Source organism: Orcinus orca, chromosome 4 (assembly GCF_937001465.1).
Source record: "Orcinus orca chromosome 4, mOrcOrc1.1, whole genome shotgun sequence".
Taxonomy (NCBI): domain Eukaryota; kingdom Metazoa; phylum Chordata; class Mammalia; order Artiodactyla; family Delphinidae; genus Orcinus; species Orcinus orca.
The window spans coordinates 81,900,100-81,918,330 of NC_064562.1; the positions used below are offsets into that span (position 1 = coordinate 81,900,100).

The following is an 18,231-nucleotide window of genomic DNA, read 5'->3' on the forward strand; positions in this document are numbered from 1 at the left end:
AGTTTGTACAAGATGTTTGTACTGAAGTTATAAGATAATCGATCCTCACTACCACAACCATTGAGCTCTTGCTAAGTGCCAAGAACCAGGCTTAAGTGCTTTACATGCATTGTTCTATTGAAATCTTACAATTCTAGCAACTATTTGACAGATGAAGAACCAGAAGCTTAGAGCAGTGTCAGCCTAAGTTTATATGTAGGTGGTAGAGACTAGATTATGTCCTGACTCTGCCCAACCCCAAAGACTGTGCTCTCAGCAATCATACTACACTACTTCAAAAGGCTTATTTGAAAATATAAGCTAAATGAATGTTGTTGTCAAGCTACATATCTAGTGTAGGACATGAAGGTCTGCCTATTTATGAGACAATCATCTGTACATCAATTTACCAGAAAACATAAAGTCAGGCTCACTGATTTTTGATTTTTTGCCGAAATCAGCCTTTGTCTTTCCTTAATGAATAAACAATATACCCTGTATTTTTTTCAAGAAGCAAGCCCCTTCAGTGTATCAGATTCATTTTATTTGCCAGGTTTTGTCTGTACGTTGTGAATGACGAGTAATGCATATAGGAGGAGAGCGTTTAGGCTCCATAGTGTGAACTCTGAAACCTGGATGTTCAAGTATAGTGAGGTTTAATCCAAACAACAAACACAGTTTTTGAGTGCTTGCAAAAACTTTGTATTATCTTCATTTACTTCAGAAATCTCAGCCATATTTTATTGTATCATCCATAGATTCTCATTCCTGGGAGGTACTTTAGCAGTCATCTATGTAAGAACCCCTGTAGGGCAAATCCTCACTATAGACAGCTTGTGTGAGTCTATTTAAGACCTAGATTTTCTTTCTAAATATTGCACACACACACACATTTTATTGTTAGTTTTGAGGGGTAATGTAATTGAGGCAATGGACTATTTGCCTTTTTTTTTTTTTAAAGCTCTTTCTTTAAAATTTTATGTTGGTGTCTCTCACATACAATGTGCTTTTCTCAAACTGTACTTAATTTTGTCCTCTTTCTGTGCCTGAAATTATGTTTGGTGCTCTTTGATACAAAATTATTGAATGGTGATAGGAAGGATCTTTATTATTGAAGGACAGAGGGTGCTCAAACTCAACAGCGAGGCCAGAAGAGAGGCTCGCAGTGGCCACCCATACTAGCCACCTTTCCATTCTGGCAGCTGCATGCTTCATCTTCTCCCTCAGCAAGACAAAATAGTAAAAAGACATGAGATGATCCAGGACATCCTTAACAGCTAGGAGATCTCCCAAATGTCCCTCTGCGGGGGCTTCCGTTTTTCACCTGGGGGCAAATAATGCACAGCAAATGTAGTTACCTGACAACTGTGCAAGGAGTGTTAAAAATAATTTTGTTAGGGCTTCCCTGGTGGTGCAGTGGTTGAGAGTCCGCCTGCCGATGCAGGGGACACGGGTTCGTGCCCCGGTCCGGGAAGATCCCACATGCCGCGGAGCGGCTGGGCCCGTGAGCCTGTGTGTCCAGAGCCTGTGCTCCGCAACGGGAGAGGCCACAACAGTGAGAGGCCCGTGTACCACACACACACACAAAATAATAATAATAATAATTTTGTTGGTGATAGAGGGGATTTTGGAGGTTGGTTGGTTTCTGGTGTTAGAGGTGTTTTAATGAGATACTTAGCCACAGTGATCTTAATATGCACGTCTAATTATTTCATTGTCCTCTGTGTCTTCGCACATGCTGTTTTCTTTTACTAGATCATTTTCTCTACCTGTCTGGAATACCTTCCCTCATCCTTCAAGTCCAAATTAGCTGCCTTTCCACAGGTGCTTGCCATCATCTTATACGGATCACCCTGTCTTCTTATTGCCTAATTTATTTGTATCTCCTCAGCTCTTTGAAGATAGGGATCCTGTATGTTTTGTTTACTGCTGTTTTTCCACCTGGCACATAGTAGGTGTTCAATAAAAATTTCCTCTCAACTTATGGATTTAATGCAATGTCATTTAGAATTCCAGTGAATGATTTTTTAAAGAATTTGATTAAGTTATTCTTAAAAATAGCCAATAAAAACATGAAAAACAGTAGTGTTGGTTGAAAGACTTGTCCATTTAGCCCACATTATACTTATCAATATATAATATCAATTATATATCAATAATGCTAGTTAATGTTTTCTAGTATTTTTTGTTTTTCTATTTACCCTTTTAATTCAATATTAATCACTTCCTTTCCCATAACAATAATTACTAATAATTTGTACAGCTACAAAATAGTTTAGAAATAGACGCTGTAGTATTTTAGTATATTAATAAATTTAGTGTATCTAATAAAGGCAGTACCACAAGCCAGTGGGAAAAGAAAGAATATTTATAGACAAAAGCAATTGGTGGGCGGTGGTTATTGCTGTATCGATAGGGTAAATTAAAAACCAAAACCAAAAGAAATCTACTATAAAATATTGGAAAGCATATGTTTTAGCTGGGGATAAGGAAGAACATTCCAAACATAAAAGTCATGGAACTAATCACAAAGGGGGAAAATCACCAGATATAGAAACTATAGCTTAGTGGTTAAGAGAAAGGACTTTATTATTTTTTAAAATTTATTTATTTATTTATTTATTTATGGCTGCTTTTGGTCTTCGTTGCTGCATGCAGGCTTTCTCTAGTTGCGGCGAGCGGGGACTACTCTTTGTTGTGGTGCGTGGGCTTCTCATTGTGGTGGCTTCTCTTCTTGTGGTGTGCGGGCTCTAGGCACACGGGCTTCATTAGTTGTGGCACGCGGGCTTAGTAGTTGTGGCTCGCAGGCTCTAGAGTGCAGGTTCAGTAGTTGTGGCACACGGGCTTAGTTGCTCCACGGCATGTGGGATCCTCCCAGACTAGGGCTCAAACCCGTGTCCCCTGCATTGGCAGGTGGATTCTCAACCACTGTGCCACCAGGGAAGCCCCAAGAGAAAGGACTTTAAAATCAGATGGTCCGGGCTTCCCTGGTGGCGCAGTGGTTGAGAGTCCGCCTGCCGACGCAGGGGACACGGGTTCGTGCCCCGGTCCGGGAAGATCCCACATGCTGCAGAGCGGCTGGGCCCGTGGGCCATGGCCGCTGAGCCTGCGTGTCTGGAGCCTGTTCCGCAGCGGGAGAGGCCACAACAGTGAGAGGCCCGTGTACCTCAAAAAATAATAATAATAATAAATAAATAAAGTAAAATAAAATCAGATGGTCCAATCTGAATTTTGCCTTTGACCCCTACCAAGTGATCTTATGGGAAATTATGTACCTCATTAAGCCTCAGTTTCCTCATCTATAAATTGGAGGGGTTAATAATAATAGCAACCACCTTAAGCCTTTAGAGTACAAAAATTTATGTAAAGTACCTGCCCTTTGCCAATCACATGAAAAATGCAAGAAATTTTAGTCATTATTATTACCTTTAAAATTTTATATAGGATGTTAGTAAATGAAAACCCCCTATAAAGGGCAAACAAAATAGGAGAAGTATTGCCATAAAGACAAAGATTGATTTTCATGACATGTAAAGAATTCATTCATGGATAAGAAAAACATAATTGTTCAACAGGAAAAAAATGGTAAAAAAAATGTGGCCAGCCATTATACAGATGAAGAAAGAACTATGGCTAATGAGCATATGACAAAATATTTACTTTTCCTAGTAATAAAAAAAGTAAACTCAAGCTACACGGAAAAGCAGTTTACCACTTCAAATGAGCAAAGATTAACAGTTGATAATTTAGTGTTGGGCAGAGCTCAATGGCATGGTCATCAAGAAACATTACTCTTGGGAGAGTGAATTTTGTCAAAGCACGCTGGCAATGTATGACGAGACTCTTAAGATTTATAACTTTCCTGGTAATTTCACTTCTGGTAATTAGTCTTAAGGACACAATCAGAGATGCTCTTATGATTTACTTTGAAAGGTTTTCGTTGCAGTTTTATTTATAATAATGAAGAATTAGGAGCAACCTAAATATTCCACAGTAGAATGTTAGAATGCAGTATGTAGTCATTAAAAATCAAGTTATTGAAGAATATTTTTTAATGAGGTGACAAAATATTAATCGTGTAATGCTAATGGAAAAAGCGTTTATTCATATGGATATGAAAGTCAAAACTGCATATACGGTATGAATCCAGCTCTGTTAAATAACAACAACAACAAAAGGATGAAGGAAGTAAGGGAAGTTAGGTACGTAGACAAGATTAGAAGAAATAATGGAAAAAACACATGAAAATGATTATCATAGTTTTCAGTGAGTAGCGGGCTTTCTGCTTATCTATCGCTGCAACAGCAAATTACCCCCAAATTTAGTGGCTTTAAAGCAAGCATTTTATTATAGCTCATAATTTTGTGTGGCAGGAATTCAAGCAGAGCTCAGCTGGGCAGTTCTTCAGCTCCACACGGCAGCTAGTGAGGTGACTTGGTAGTATTCAGCTGGGAGCGGGGCTGAAATAGAGGGTCCTAGGTGGCGACAGTTACATGTCTGAGCCTGACAGGAACAGCTGGGAGGATGGGCTCAGTTGCAGTGCCTGCACATGTCCCTTTCACATGGCAGTCTCAGGGTGCTCAGACTTCTTACCGGGAGGCTCGGGTCTCCCTGGGAAAGTGTTCCAGGGGAACTGGTAAAAGGTGCAACTGGATTGAGGGGATAAAACTGGACTTCAAAAGGGGAGAAGGAAAGAATTTGTGACCATCTTTAATCTACCTCAATTGGATTGAATTTATTTTTTTGTACATTTTTTTGTACATTTGTAAGAGTTCTTTATATATTAAGTTTATAACCTTGAATAAGATAGTTCCCATAAAGTACTTAACAGTGTGTCTGGCATAAATAATAGTCCTCTGTAAGTGCCAGCTGCCATCAGTGTTATCTTTATCCCTTTCTCATTAGAGTAGAAATGTATTGGTGGGTTTATTCCCAGTGGCTCATTGAAAAAGGCATTTAAAAAGACATAATTTTGCCTGGGCAAGCCAAACAAGATTTCATGAGCAGTTGATTCTTAAATTATGCTTTGAAGGATAAAAGGGAATTTACCAGTTAGGGAAGGGTGGGAAAGGCACTCAGAGTAGTAGGAGCTGTATATTCCAAGTCACAGAGTTCTGATAGAGCGTGGGTGCTGCAGGATCTTTTAGTGTAGCAGGGTTCAAATATAAGATGCACATTTGTGGAGAAAGGGCTGAGGCTTGGGGAGGAAGGATTAAGTTCAAGAGATAATCCAGAAACAGAACATACAGTTCTTAGTGACTGATAAGCTGTAACAGTTCCTTGAGAGTTATAGAAAACAAAATTTATGTGTTCGCTAGTTAAAGCAGCCATTACTCTCTGTTCCTGATTCAGTTTTCTTTCTTTTAATTTCAACATGAATTGCATGCGAAAAAGACAGAATTCAGAGCAAGTAATAAACTACACATGGATAAATTTCATTTCAAACCAAAAAAATAGAGTTGGAGAAAATGACTGGCTAAGCTGTATTTCTTGGTTTAAAAATAAAGTGATTTATATATATGTGTAATATATACATATATATGTGTGTGTGTGTGTGTATATGTGTGTATATATATATATATATATATTTTTTTTTTTTCCCCCCAGAAAGTCAACAGAACTGAACATTTGTCCATCATCTCAGAGTGGTTGCCCCTGTCTGTTGGGCTTATTAGCTCCATTCTTTTGTCCCAGGGCTCTCATGCTCATGTGCCATATGGCCTCCACATCTGGTGACCAGTCCATGCTCTTTTGGGGGCGAAAAACAAAATTTCCTTTGAGGTACTACATAAATACATTTCTGTAGAATCTGCTACTGCCCTTGTCTACAAATATCTGGGTCCCAAATTAAATGCATAAAGCTGAAATTATGTTACTTTTCAAAGATAACAGTAATTAAATAAGACACGATACAAATCAGGGCTTTAAACTTTTTGGCACCAGTTCTTTTCTTCCAGCTTATTACTTGTGATGATAGCCCTTTGATGTTTTGACATATCTCTGAAATCATGATTAAATATGTAGCCAAAGCTAGTTCTGACTTACTGTACTGGGCAAGTCATTCAGGATCAATATTATAGATTAAAAATTGCTATTTGGAAAAGTTCTTCTAAATTTAATGAATTTAATTTGTGTCTTTGTTTTTCCTCCTTAACTCACTAAAGTAATTCTCTCAATAAGTTATTAAACCAAATAAAAACTTCAAATAAAAAAGTAAGTTCAAGATATTATTAGCAAATGTTTATCACTTAATATTTTTTAAATTTATCATAGATATCCACTGTCCCATAGATAAAACTGACAAGCTTTTTGGCAACCACTTATGTTGGTATGCTTTGCAGTCATTTAAAAATAATTTCCTCGATCAAAGCTGTGAGAAGAATGTTGGAGCAAACACACGTGCAATTCTGTGCTGGTAACACAATCGGGGTTCTGTGTTTCAACACCAGGGTTTTCATTCTCTTCTTAACTCATTGAGTCACTGTTGCTTCTCTCACTGTTTCAGAACACGATTAAAATTTGTACCATTTTTCCTGTGTTAAAGAAACAAAGCGGGGAAAAGGGGGAAAGACATAATCCAGGTAAAATGGAATTGGTTGTATAGAAACAGCTATTTCCAAAGTGTTAACTGATGTTGGGAAAAGCTGTTTTAGTCATAAGCCTAATGGGAAAACAATGTGGTCAGGAAACTCGGTGATACTGAAATTTGACTCTTTCACAGTAATGTCAGGTACCAGGAACAAGGGGACACGATGAACAGAATCAGTCCCATGTGTTGCTAAACATAGGTTTTTGTAGTTTTGTTCCTCTGCTGCCTCTTCTTGTAGCCTCCCATGGTGTTGATGGGGGTCAAGGACTGGAAATGTAGCTCCGGTAGAACTGCTGGGTTCTCCCTATTCCTTAGCTTCTCATCGCCATCTTCCAGCATTGTTACTCTTGTTCTGCCTTCCTCTAACTTGTCTCCTGGTGATGCTGTTTTAATCTTAGCTTATTTTTCTTTCTAGTACAACAGCCTTGATTTGAGGGTCATATAAGTAATAAGTAAAAAGTAAGCAAACAGTCAAGACAATCACGTTCTAAAAATTGTATGCAAAATCTGGAGAATATCTATTAGTTGGGAATTCATATCATAAAACACCACTGAAGAAGGAGTTAGAGATGGGGAGGCATAAACATTCCAAACTATTGTAATATTCTTAAGAATAGATGACTACTAGCAAGACCTTTAAATTTATAAGATTTGGATCGAGTAGGGTTTTAATTTAATTCTACAATTTTTGTTACGAGGCATGGTCTTAACAAATTTAAGAATGTGTGGGGTATTTTTTTAGTCTCAATAGACAAAGACTCCTGTGAATGGGAGTCAGGAGACCTGATTCTCCGTCTTTAAATCCTTTGCTTCTTAATTTCTTCATCAGTCAAACAGGGACATTACTTTTTTTACCTCCTTTCCTTGAGGAAATGCTCTAATGATCAATATTACCTTACTTTCAAGTCTCCAAGGGGAGTTACTTGATCTTTCTGAAGCTGCTTCTCCTCAGCTGTGTAACTGAGGTAGCTTTTGGGTGGCTCTGGGCATTAGGAATAATGTATACACCGCATTAGGCACAGTGCCTGCTAGGCGACGGGTCCTCAAAAGACAGATTTGACCATTGCACTTGCTGCACTTGCTCCTGCTACTACTCTGGTGCTGTTACTAGTACTACCATTACCTCCTTATTTGCCAGGACTTTATCAATACTAGTTCTTTTCCATGATTAAAATAAGCATCATGATATGGCTGAGATTCATTTGTACTACTTCCTGTATGGGAAGTTTTGTTTGCTTTGTTGAAAGGAAAGAGAAGATAGCATTTCAAATACCCCCTAAATCTAATAATATAGATTAGCTTTTCAAATTTTTAATTTCAGTATGCCATATTTTCTTAGAGACATCCCCCCCTCCCCTAGACGCTCAGCAGTAGAATCAGTCAGAACTGGCTAAGTCTTTGGGATTCTTGTTCTGTATGTGAAGCCTTGCAGTTGACCTCTGAATCATCAAAGATATTGACTTATGGTTAGTAAGGTGTTATTATTAACTGCTTTTTTGTATCTAATGCTATAAAATTTTGCATGTGTGTACATATATATGATCTTTGAATAACTCAATATCCAACTATATTTCTTTTTTTCCAACTTTGTTTCATATAAGAATATTCTTCACCTTTCTGATAATTTGTTAGAATATATTAATACATAGACACACAGAAAGTACTCAGTTACTCATTTCAACAAGTACTTATTGAGCGCCTACTATGTGACTAATAGTCCTGTTCCATATGGTAGGACTAGAGCAGTGAATATTACAGGGTCCCTTCTTTGATAGAACACACATTCTAGTTAAGGAAACAGACAGTAAACGAACAAACACATATATAAAGCATTTATGATAATGAGCTTATAAACTGACAGGTTGTCTATAGCTCTCTTCCATTGATTGGTTCCCTTGTTCTACTGGCTTTAAGTAGTTTGAGTGTCACTGTTAGTGATAAGTGCTCTGATGGAAAATGAGTCTGGGTCATGGGAATAATAAGTAGCGGGGATTTGGGAAGATATCATATACCATCTGGTGAAGGTTGGACATCTCTGAAGGAGTGACGTTTGAGTGGAGAGCTGAATGAAGAGAGGGAGTGAGCCATGAGGCCATCTAGGGAAAGAGTGTTCTAGGCAGAGGGAGCAGGAAGGGCCAAAACTCTGAGGCAGCTTGGGGGCCCCTGCTGAGGAGTGAGTGTCGGGTAGTGGGGGATGAGCTCACACAGGTGTGGTGAGGAAGGTAGTGGGCAGATTTTGAGACCTTGTAGGCTCTGGTGGTAGTGGTGGTGGTAGTAACCATTATTATTATCATTTGGTATTTTGATCTTAGTATGTCTTAAATTATGTTAAACACGGGGGAAAAAACACATGGCATTATTAATTGGATGAATGAAAAAATTTTAACAACTCTTTGAAGCAGAATTCCACTGGTACTCCTATATGCTGCATTATTTGCTTGTACATCTTAATTCTTAAATTGTCTTTTAGCTTGAACTAGCATGAAGTTTTTGTGTGTGGGCTCTTAAGAGTTGTGACAAAAAGCCTTTTTACAGGGCCTAAGTGAAGGCAGCTAGACTTTGCAGGTCCCACTCACTCTGGTTTGAATTTCACCCCGCTCTTTGTAACAAAAGTCAGGTCTCTTAAGAGAAGTGAATTAAGTCAGAGGTGTTTTTTCTTCTTATTCTCTTCCAAAGAAGGTTTTAGAGTTTTGTTTTGGCACTGTGCATCTCCAAGAGAAATTTTTTTCCTATACACCTGCAACAATAAAACATAAAAGGATTGTGAACTTGAGTTCTATCGTTACTCATCATCTCTTTATGTTTATGCTAGAGACAATTACATCTAAAATCTTATATGCAGTTAGGTTGTTTTTAGACAGTAAACTTTGTAGAAAGGTAGTGCTTTTTATTCTAAACCTAGTAAATAATTCTAGTATAATCGCCACTGTTAGAAACTATTGATGTGTACCATATGTGTTTACACATACTTCATTTATCATCACTACAGAAGTGTTTCAATATTTGAACAATTGGAAAAGCCATACTGAATGCATTCAGGCTGAATATTTTTCTTGGCCCACTGTCTACCCGCACCTAGTTATGTGTAGATTTTTTTTTTTTAATCAACTATATTTGCTAACAAGATAGAAAAAGTCAAAAGTGCTTGTTAAAAAATTTATTGTTGTAATCACTGCAAATGAGTTAAGGTTCACTTGTAAAGCAGAATTTGAATGGTTCAATTGGTTTCCTTTTAAAAACTGCCATCATTTCAAAAGAACAAATGATCCCACATAGCAATTGTATAAAAATATCTCCTCTAAAACTCCATGTCTAATATGAACTGTTTCCTTTGTATCTTAATGAATATTAGTCATTTGTCCATAATTCCTTATCTCTTTCCCCTCCATCCCAACACACACACACACACACACACACACACACACACACACACACACTCACTCACTCACTCACTCACTCACTCACTCACTCACTATCTTCTTAATACTTTTCTGTGCTGTTCTTTGTTCATGTGCAAGCAGCTTTTGCTTTCTTTTCATTTGGATGCTCTCTCCAGCCTGTCCTGGGCTGTGTTGTTGGTTTGGGAAGTGAAATGGGCAAATTCTTACTGACAAGCTAATTGCTTTCATCATGGTTGTGTCAAGTTGGGTGCACTGAAAATACCAAGCTAAACATACTTCTCACATTTTGTATTCTTTTGACTCTTTCAAGTCCTGGTCCTTTTAAAGCTATGATACGTGGTTAACTTTACCAATTTTGGGGAGAGAAAGGAACATTTGGTTTTGAGGGCAGGAGAATGTTTTCCCAACAGTGAATTCTACTAAGTGCTGGAATTTTTTTTTCCCAGCAGAAGGAACAGAGGTGCCTTGCCTGAGTAATTTAAAATTCAGCTGGAGGAAGTTTAACTTGGGCATATACCACCCATCCAATATTATAAGACAACTGAAGAAGGGAAGGAAAAGTGAAGGTGAAGTAGTAACATAGAAAGTAGAAATTAGCCTCGTTAAGCCTAAAATTCAAACTCTTAGTTGACATTATTGACCTTTCAGTTTATAGTTTAAACCAGTGGATCTCAAACGTTTTGCTCATAGGACTCCTTTACATTTTTTGAACATTTTTATGGACCCCAAAGAGCTTTTGTTTATATGGGTTATATCTGTCGATTATCAACCATCTTAGAAATTTAAAAAAAATGATTCATTAAAAACAGTAATAAATACATTGCATGTTAATATAAATAATACATTTTTCATGAAAAATAACTGTTTTTCAAAACAGTAACATTTAGTGAGAAGAGTGGTAGTGTTTTACATTTTGCGAATCTCTTTAACATGTCTGGCTTAATAGAAGACAGCTGGGTTCTCCTATCTGCTTCTGCATTCAATCTGTTGTCATATCACATGTTACATAGCTTCTGGAAAACTTCACCGTATGCTCCTGAGAGAATGAGAGTGGAAAAAAGGCAAATAATGTCTTAGTATTATTATGAAAATAATTTTGACCTTGTGGACCCCCTGAAAAGGTTCCCCAGGGTCCCCTAACCACAGTTCGAGAACTATTGGCCTAAACAAATCTTTCCAGTCACACTCTTGTGTCAATTCCCCATGCAGCCTCTTAGTATCAACACTTCAGCCTGTTCCTTTCCCCACTCCCACCCACCCGCTCCCCTAGCTGCCCACAGTTTGGAGACCAGAATCTTAAGCATTAGAGTCAAATAGTGTCTGCGCAGTACAGTTGTCTGTCATGGAGGGGTTCACCTGAAGATATTATGAAAATAACAAAAGAGTGAACTGAGAATGAGTGAACCCACTTTCTGAAGTTAAAACTATAGTTGAAGTCTTACCCATGGTGATCAGGGCTAGAAGATGACTCTTTAATTTAAAAAGCAGTTCAAAAGAGAGAAACGTAAAAAAGTTGCATCCACACATCAGCATTTAAAAACTTGTATAAAGTATATCCATTCATTTGCCAATCTTTTCATATAGTGCCAGGTCTTTTCTTTGAGTAAGGATTTCCTGATTGGAGTTCCCCATCCTCCTGTTTGCATAAACTACACTCAAAATGCATCATCTATTGTTTCCAGTTTTGTAATTTTAGAATGTGGAGTAAGATCTTAAAGTCACTTGCCAAACAGGCTAAGGGCTCTACAAACACTGATCTGTCACTTCTCTGTAGTGTAGTTTCTTGAGGACAGAAACTGTATCTTGTCATCTTGTTCCTAGTCTTAACACAGTGCCCAACAAGCATAGATAATCCCTGAAAGCTTATTAGTTGAGTCCATAGTGAGGGCATACATCTGTGAATGAATGAAGCAGAGGCTATGTAATGAAATTACGTTCATTATAAATTATTTCCCACTCCACTATTAGCACTGGTTTAACACTGAGCATCCTAAGTCTGGAGATTTCCCTCAGATCCCAGCAAACTGAGAGGTTTGGTCACACTAACCACCCTAAATCTGTGCACAGGAGCAGTGAATCCAAATTAGGGTTTGTTAGGAATTCAAATACTGGATCCATTACCATGGCCAATTTGAATTGCCTCCATAGAACACATTCTAGGAACCTCTTTTTAAGAGCCCTTCAGTTGCCTAAGGCAGTCAGTCTCTCAAAGGGCCAAGCTTCTGGGTTTAGTCTATTCCATTGGAATCTTCTTTTTTTTTTTTTTGCCAAAAATCACAGAAACATTACCCACTCAATTCATCATTTAACTCAAGATACACTTTTATATGTATATAAAAGGGTATGTATGTATACATACATATATGTATGTATATATGTATATAAAGTATACTCATACTTTACTAAAATTTAAAACTTTTGATTTTAAGAATAGATTTATATGTCTCTGATATTTAATTTATAAGACTTTTCCAGTTCTTCCTGGGCTTCATTCTGAAAATGTATACCCTTCTATTTCTTTGGAATTCTGTCAAGTAGCTATGACTTTGATTGGGAGGAGAGGCCGCTGCCCTTGCCCTGCTAGCCATGGTGCAGCATGGAACACGTGGCTGGGAGTCAGAAGCCTGGGTTTGCACACTGGCTCTGCCACAAATCCAGGTTTGGGGACCTTGCACAGGTGACCTAACTTCTCTGGGCCATGCTTTCCTTTTCTATAAAATGGGGGCAATTATAATAGCAATGTCACAGATTGTTCTGATTATTAAGAGAAATAACTTGCAGGAAAGTATATGACATATAATGAATTATTCAATAAACATTTGTAGAGCCATTGCTGATAATATCCACAGTACCCAGCTGTTACTTCACGGATAAACTAGCGTATTGTTTCCAATGTCAAGTTTTAATTTTAGAACATAATAGATGTAAAAAGTGATTATTTCCTGATATAACTACTTACCGCTTTCTATTACTGACTTTTCAAACTACTCAGCCACATTTTTGTTGGTCCATGACCCAGGTACTTACATTATTTAAGTTTAGCCTTTTTGGAAATTAAGGATTATTAGTTTTGTCAACACAGCAATTTGAAAAATGTAAAATGTGAACACTTTTTTTTTAATCCTTCCTACCTCCCTTCATACTTTTTTATTTTCTTTTTTAGCAAAAAATGTATTATTAAGTTCCAAGTTTTGCCAGGTTCAGGGCTAGGCACTAGACACACATGGATTAACATTGGTTCCTGCCTTTTTGGAACTTCCAAACATTTATGTCCTTTATTTTATCTATTAGGAGTTTTCTGGATATTTTCAGCTAGTTTCAAAAACTGAAAGGATTGCAAAGAGAACAGATTAAGAACCAATGAATTAAAGGTATTTAAAGGCAAAAGATGTGGAAAGAGCAAGTCTTAGAATCCTAGAACCTGGATTCATGTACTTTTCACCACTTTCTAGCTATGTGATTCTGGACAAGTTTCTTTAACTTCCCTGAAACTGTTAATAAATAACTGTTTTTAACTTGTTGTTTGATTTGTACCAGTTACTAACTTTCTGTACATGTTTCAATAGCCTTTTTTTTGGTCCTATAACTATCCATAAGATTAATCACATCAGAGTTAGGGTTTCAAGTTTTTGTTTGTTTTTTGTTTTAAACCTCCATTCTCAAGAGTTCTTTGTGAGTGTGTTTGTATGTGTGCATGTGTGTACTCTATATATTATAATTATTTTTAAATATCGTTTTGTTCTTGTTTTATGGATACAATATCTTCTCTCTGCATGCCTTTTCCACATTGCCTTTTTTTCTCCTAAGTTGTTTTTTCCTCCATCTTCTATGTTAAAAGCTTTCCTCGGATGTTGGATAATCCCTAGTAGTAAAGATTAAGACTAGATGTCTAAACGGCTTATTGGATGTGCTGAACCTATGGTAGGCTTGCAAATTTGAGGTTTACTGTAGGTGATCAAGTGAGTTGTTTGTTGATAAGCCATCAGAATCAGTATTAGGTCTTTTCTCTTGTGTTAGAAGTATTCCCCCAAAGGGTACCCTTCCAATTTCCTGCATGGAGTGGAAAAGGTCTAGATATATCTTCTGAGAGCCACATAGAAGAAAGGGTGGTGTCTTAGTCCATTCAGGATGCTATAACAAAATGCCACAGACTGGGTAGCTCATAAACAACAGAAATTTATTTTTCACAGTTTTGGAGGCCAAGAAAGTCTAAGATCAGGGTGCCAGCATGGTTAGCTTTTGGTGAAGGCTGTGTTCTTGGTTTATAACCAGCATCTTCTTGCTATGTCTTCATGTGGTGGAAGGGACTAGGGATCTCTCTGGAGCACTAATCCCATTCACGAGGGCTGCACCCTCATGACTTAAACACCTCCCAAAGGTCCCACCTCCTAATACCATCATCTTTGGAGGTTAGGATTTCAACATATGAATTATGGGGGACACAAACATTCAGATCATAGCAGGTGGATAGTGTCAGCATCCACCTTTTGGTGTACAATCAATTAATTCCCAGGTCTTAGCCAGCCAATCCCTAGACCAAAACCCTCTGTTTTACTCTCTCCAGAGAATAACCCTCCTGTCTGCTACCAGGGTAAGGGAGAGGTGCTTGCCAAGTGATGTGGCGTGTTGGAGGGGACTCATACAGTTTCATCCCACCTATTATTAATGTATCCCAGTTCCCTCCCAACTTCTGAAGAACCTCTTGCTGCCATTTGCTGAGCCTTTTGTGGATTCTGCAGTGTAAGTAGGTTTGCTTCTTAGCTTTTCCACCAGTTAGGGCCTGGCTTTCTTGGTTCTCCTAAACCCTTTAACACTTATGCATTGACTTTCAAGCTTCCAAAATTTTGTTGCTGTTATTTCATCTCTAGTTTTCTTTGTATATGTGGGGTTTTGTATTTTAAAAAAAACAACTTTTTTTTTTCTGTTATCTTTCTTGGGTAATTTTAGGGCTTTTGGAGGTAGCGTATTTAGATATATGTTTAATCTGCCATCTGAACCCTGAATTCCTTTGATCTTTCTAAAGTTGAAAATCTTACTTACGGATCTTCAGTTACACTCCCTGATCTCACTAGAGTCAAACTAAAGGGAATGTTTGACCATACTTTTCTCTTTTTAAGATCTGTGTTCCTGTCATTTATAAATGATGATATCAACTATATTTTCTAGCAAATACTCGTACTTTACTAAAATTTAAAACTTTGGATTTTAAGAATAGATTTATATGTCTCTGATGAATTAGAGAAAATATGTTCAGAGATGAATAACTGAGGTGAATTCACTGAGAGAGAATGTGTGAGAGAGAGAGAGAGAAAGAGTGTGTGTGTGTTTTGAGATTTAGTCTATTAGAAGCTACACATGCCCTAATATAGATTAAATGTATGCCCCCAGAATATATTTTTATCTACATTTATCCTTCAACAGTAAATATGTAGTCAGGATTTGATGTGAACACATTTTGCTGCATCCAGAGACTCCGTACTTCATGGAGCGAAACTTCTTCCAGTTATTAGAAGAGTGCTTATCCCAGCTCCTGGTTTTCCAAACTGGAGATCCCAATCTTTTTTTCCAGAAACAGATTTTTTGCTTTCACCTTAAGCAGAGAAAAAACTCTGTTATTAGTCACAGAGACAGTACTTGTATTTGCTTTCAAATCTGATTATACCAGGACACTGTAGTAATTTTTTCATTTGCAATCCACTTTAAATAACAGTTCAAAGTTTTCAGAGATTCACATTCATAATACTACTTACATCCTCAGTGAGGTTTTGTTGAGGGTGAGTTTGCAGGTAGAGGGGTGGAAAGAGGATCAGGAGTAGTTGCTAGGTAGGAATTGAGGTGAGCGTATATTATAATGACTCTAGGGTTGACTCTAGTTTTGTATATCCTAGTTGAAAGAGTTCAAGTGCAGAATAGTCACCTACCCATAGAAAGAAATATTATATGACTACAAGCTTTATTTCTGATTTTGGCCAACAGTCTTAGTGCAATGGACTGAATTGTGTCCCCCTCAAAATTCATATGTTGAAGCCCCTTAATGCCCAATGTGATGGTATTTGGAGATGCAGCCTTTGGAAGATAATTATGTTTAGATGAGGTCATGAGGGTGGGACCCTCAGGATGGAATTAGTGCCCTTACAAGAAGAGACACCAGAGAGCTTGCTGTCCTTCTGTCTGCCATGTGAGGACAGAGAAGGCCATGTCTACAATTCAGAAAGTGAGGCCTCAACAGAACCCAACCATGCTGGCACTCTGATCTTTTTGACTTCTAGCCTTGCTTAAGCAATCCAGTCTGTGGTATTTTGTATGGCAGCCTAAGCTGATAATACACTTGGAAACTCATTGGTCAAATGGGAGACAGCCTGATTTCAACCCATCCGTACTCTGGAAATACAACTGAGGATATTTTCTCATACCAACTGATTCTCCAGTTCTCCACACACCAACTGGGTGTACAATAACTCAATTCAATTTTGGTACTATCTACCTGGAGTTAGCATCAGATCCTCCAAGTTAAAGGGGCTCAGTCCCACAAGACTGCCCCTACTTCAGATTCCAGTTGTAAGTTCCAGGCCACTCATATTTCTGACTGACTAGCTATAAATGGTATAAAAGGTATAAAGCATCTCAATTTCAATAATTTTCTAGAATGGCTTATAGAACTCAGGAAAACACTAATTTTTTGCATTTACCAGTTTATTACAAAGGATACAACTCAGGAACAGCCAAGTGGAAGAGATGAATAGGGCAAAGTATGAGGGGTGGAGGAGATATGGAGCTTCCATACCTTCTTCATTGCACCACCCTCCCAGCAAGTTAATTAACGTGTTTACCAATCCAGAAGCCCATCAGATATCTTTGTTCAAGAGTTTTTAGGGAGCTCAATCTCTAACCCCCTCCCTATGGGAATGTAGGTGGGGCAGAAAGTTCTAACCAGTAATCACTTGGTCTTTCTAGTAACCAGCTCCATCCTGAAGCTCTCTAGGGGCCCTACCCCAAGTCACTGCATTAGTATAAGCTCAGGTGTGATCATCAAAGGGGCTTGTTGTGAATAACAAAAGACACTGTTGTCACTCAGGGTTTTAGGACCTCTGTGCCAGGAACCTGAGACGAAGATTATATATATATATACATATATACACACACACACATACATACATACACATATATAATACAAAGACTATACATATATATACTTTTATTTTTTGAGGCTATTAAGTATTGCTTTATTTATTTTTATTGCGGTGTAGTTGATGTATAATGTTATACAAGTTTCACTATGTACAACATAGTGATTCACAGTTTTTAAACCAAATATGTTTTTTGTTATACTACAACCCAAAGCCCATACCCTGTTTGTTTGTGGGTCAGCTCCTTAATCATTCATCGGGTTTGTAAAGAAGGAAGAAAGCAAGAAAGTAAGTAAACATTTCTGTGGTTTGTCTGGGTGCTTTTTGACTAGGTAAGAGAGAAATGTCTTAAATAATATGGAAAATATGTTATTGTTAGAAAGAAAATGCCACCACCTTCTCTGTCACAAATGCCAGCATTTGGAGAGGAGGTGGTTCTTGCCTTTGGAGAACTGAGTGGTTATATCAGCTTTGCTACAGAACAGAAGAACCTTGCCCCTGTATCCTACTTAAAACAACTTTGGCAATGATATTTTGGCTGGTGAGAAACTAATTAGAAGATGAGACAATTTTACATACTCTTTAAATGACCCAGAGTTTCAAACAGATGTTTCAGGGAAATGCAAACCTGGTGCTCTTCCATTAGCCAATTACCTTGTTGCAACTGTCACAGGCTCTTTTGTACAATAATTATGAAGAATTATGTCCCAGCTGGCAACAGAAATGTACATTGTTTAGCTCAATTTGAAGGAAGTTTGGTGGTAATTAGAGACCCAGTTTTTCTGTTAAGCCTTGAAAAAGGAAACTATCACAATTGAGAAGACCTTGAGGAAAGGCATAGGGGCAGACCACATTCTCCAAGAAACATACACAGTAGAGTCTTGTAGGATAATGTACAAACACACAACACACACACACACGCACACACACACACACAATCAGAAAAGCTCTAACTCCAAAACAAACAGAAGTGGAGAAGTAGAGAAAAGAGTAAGGAATAAGCTATGACATAACTTGAAGCACTGAAATTTAAATTTCATAGCATTTAAACATAATTGCATGAATTCTTGCTGGCTTTTCTTGATGTCTCAACAATTTTTTTAGTATCTCTTTTTGTACCTTTAAAAATATTAGC

At 37.7% G+C, this 18,231-nt stretch overlaps 1 protein-coding gene across 5 annotated transcripts in view; it reads left to right on the forward strand.

Annotated features, from left to right (window-relative positions):
- The window catches only part of SCFD2 (sec1 family domain containing 2), a 411,092-nt gene that overhangs the window by 92,080 nt on the left and 300,781 nt on the right, over positions 1–18,231 (forward strand). The gene's annotated exons all lie outside the window — the stretch shown is intronic.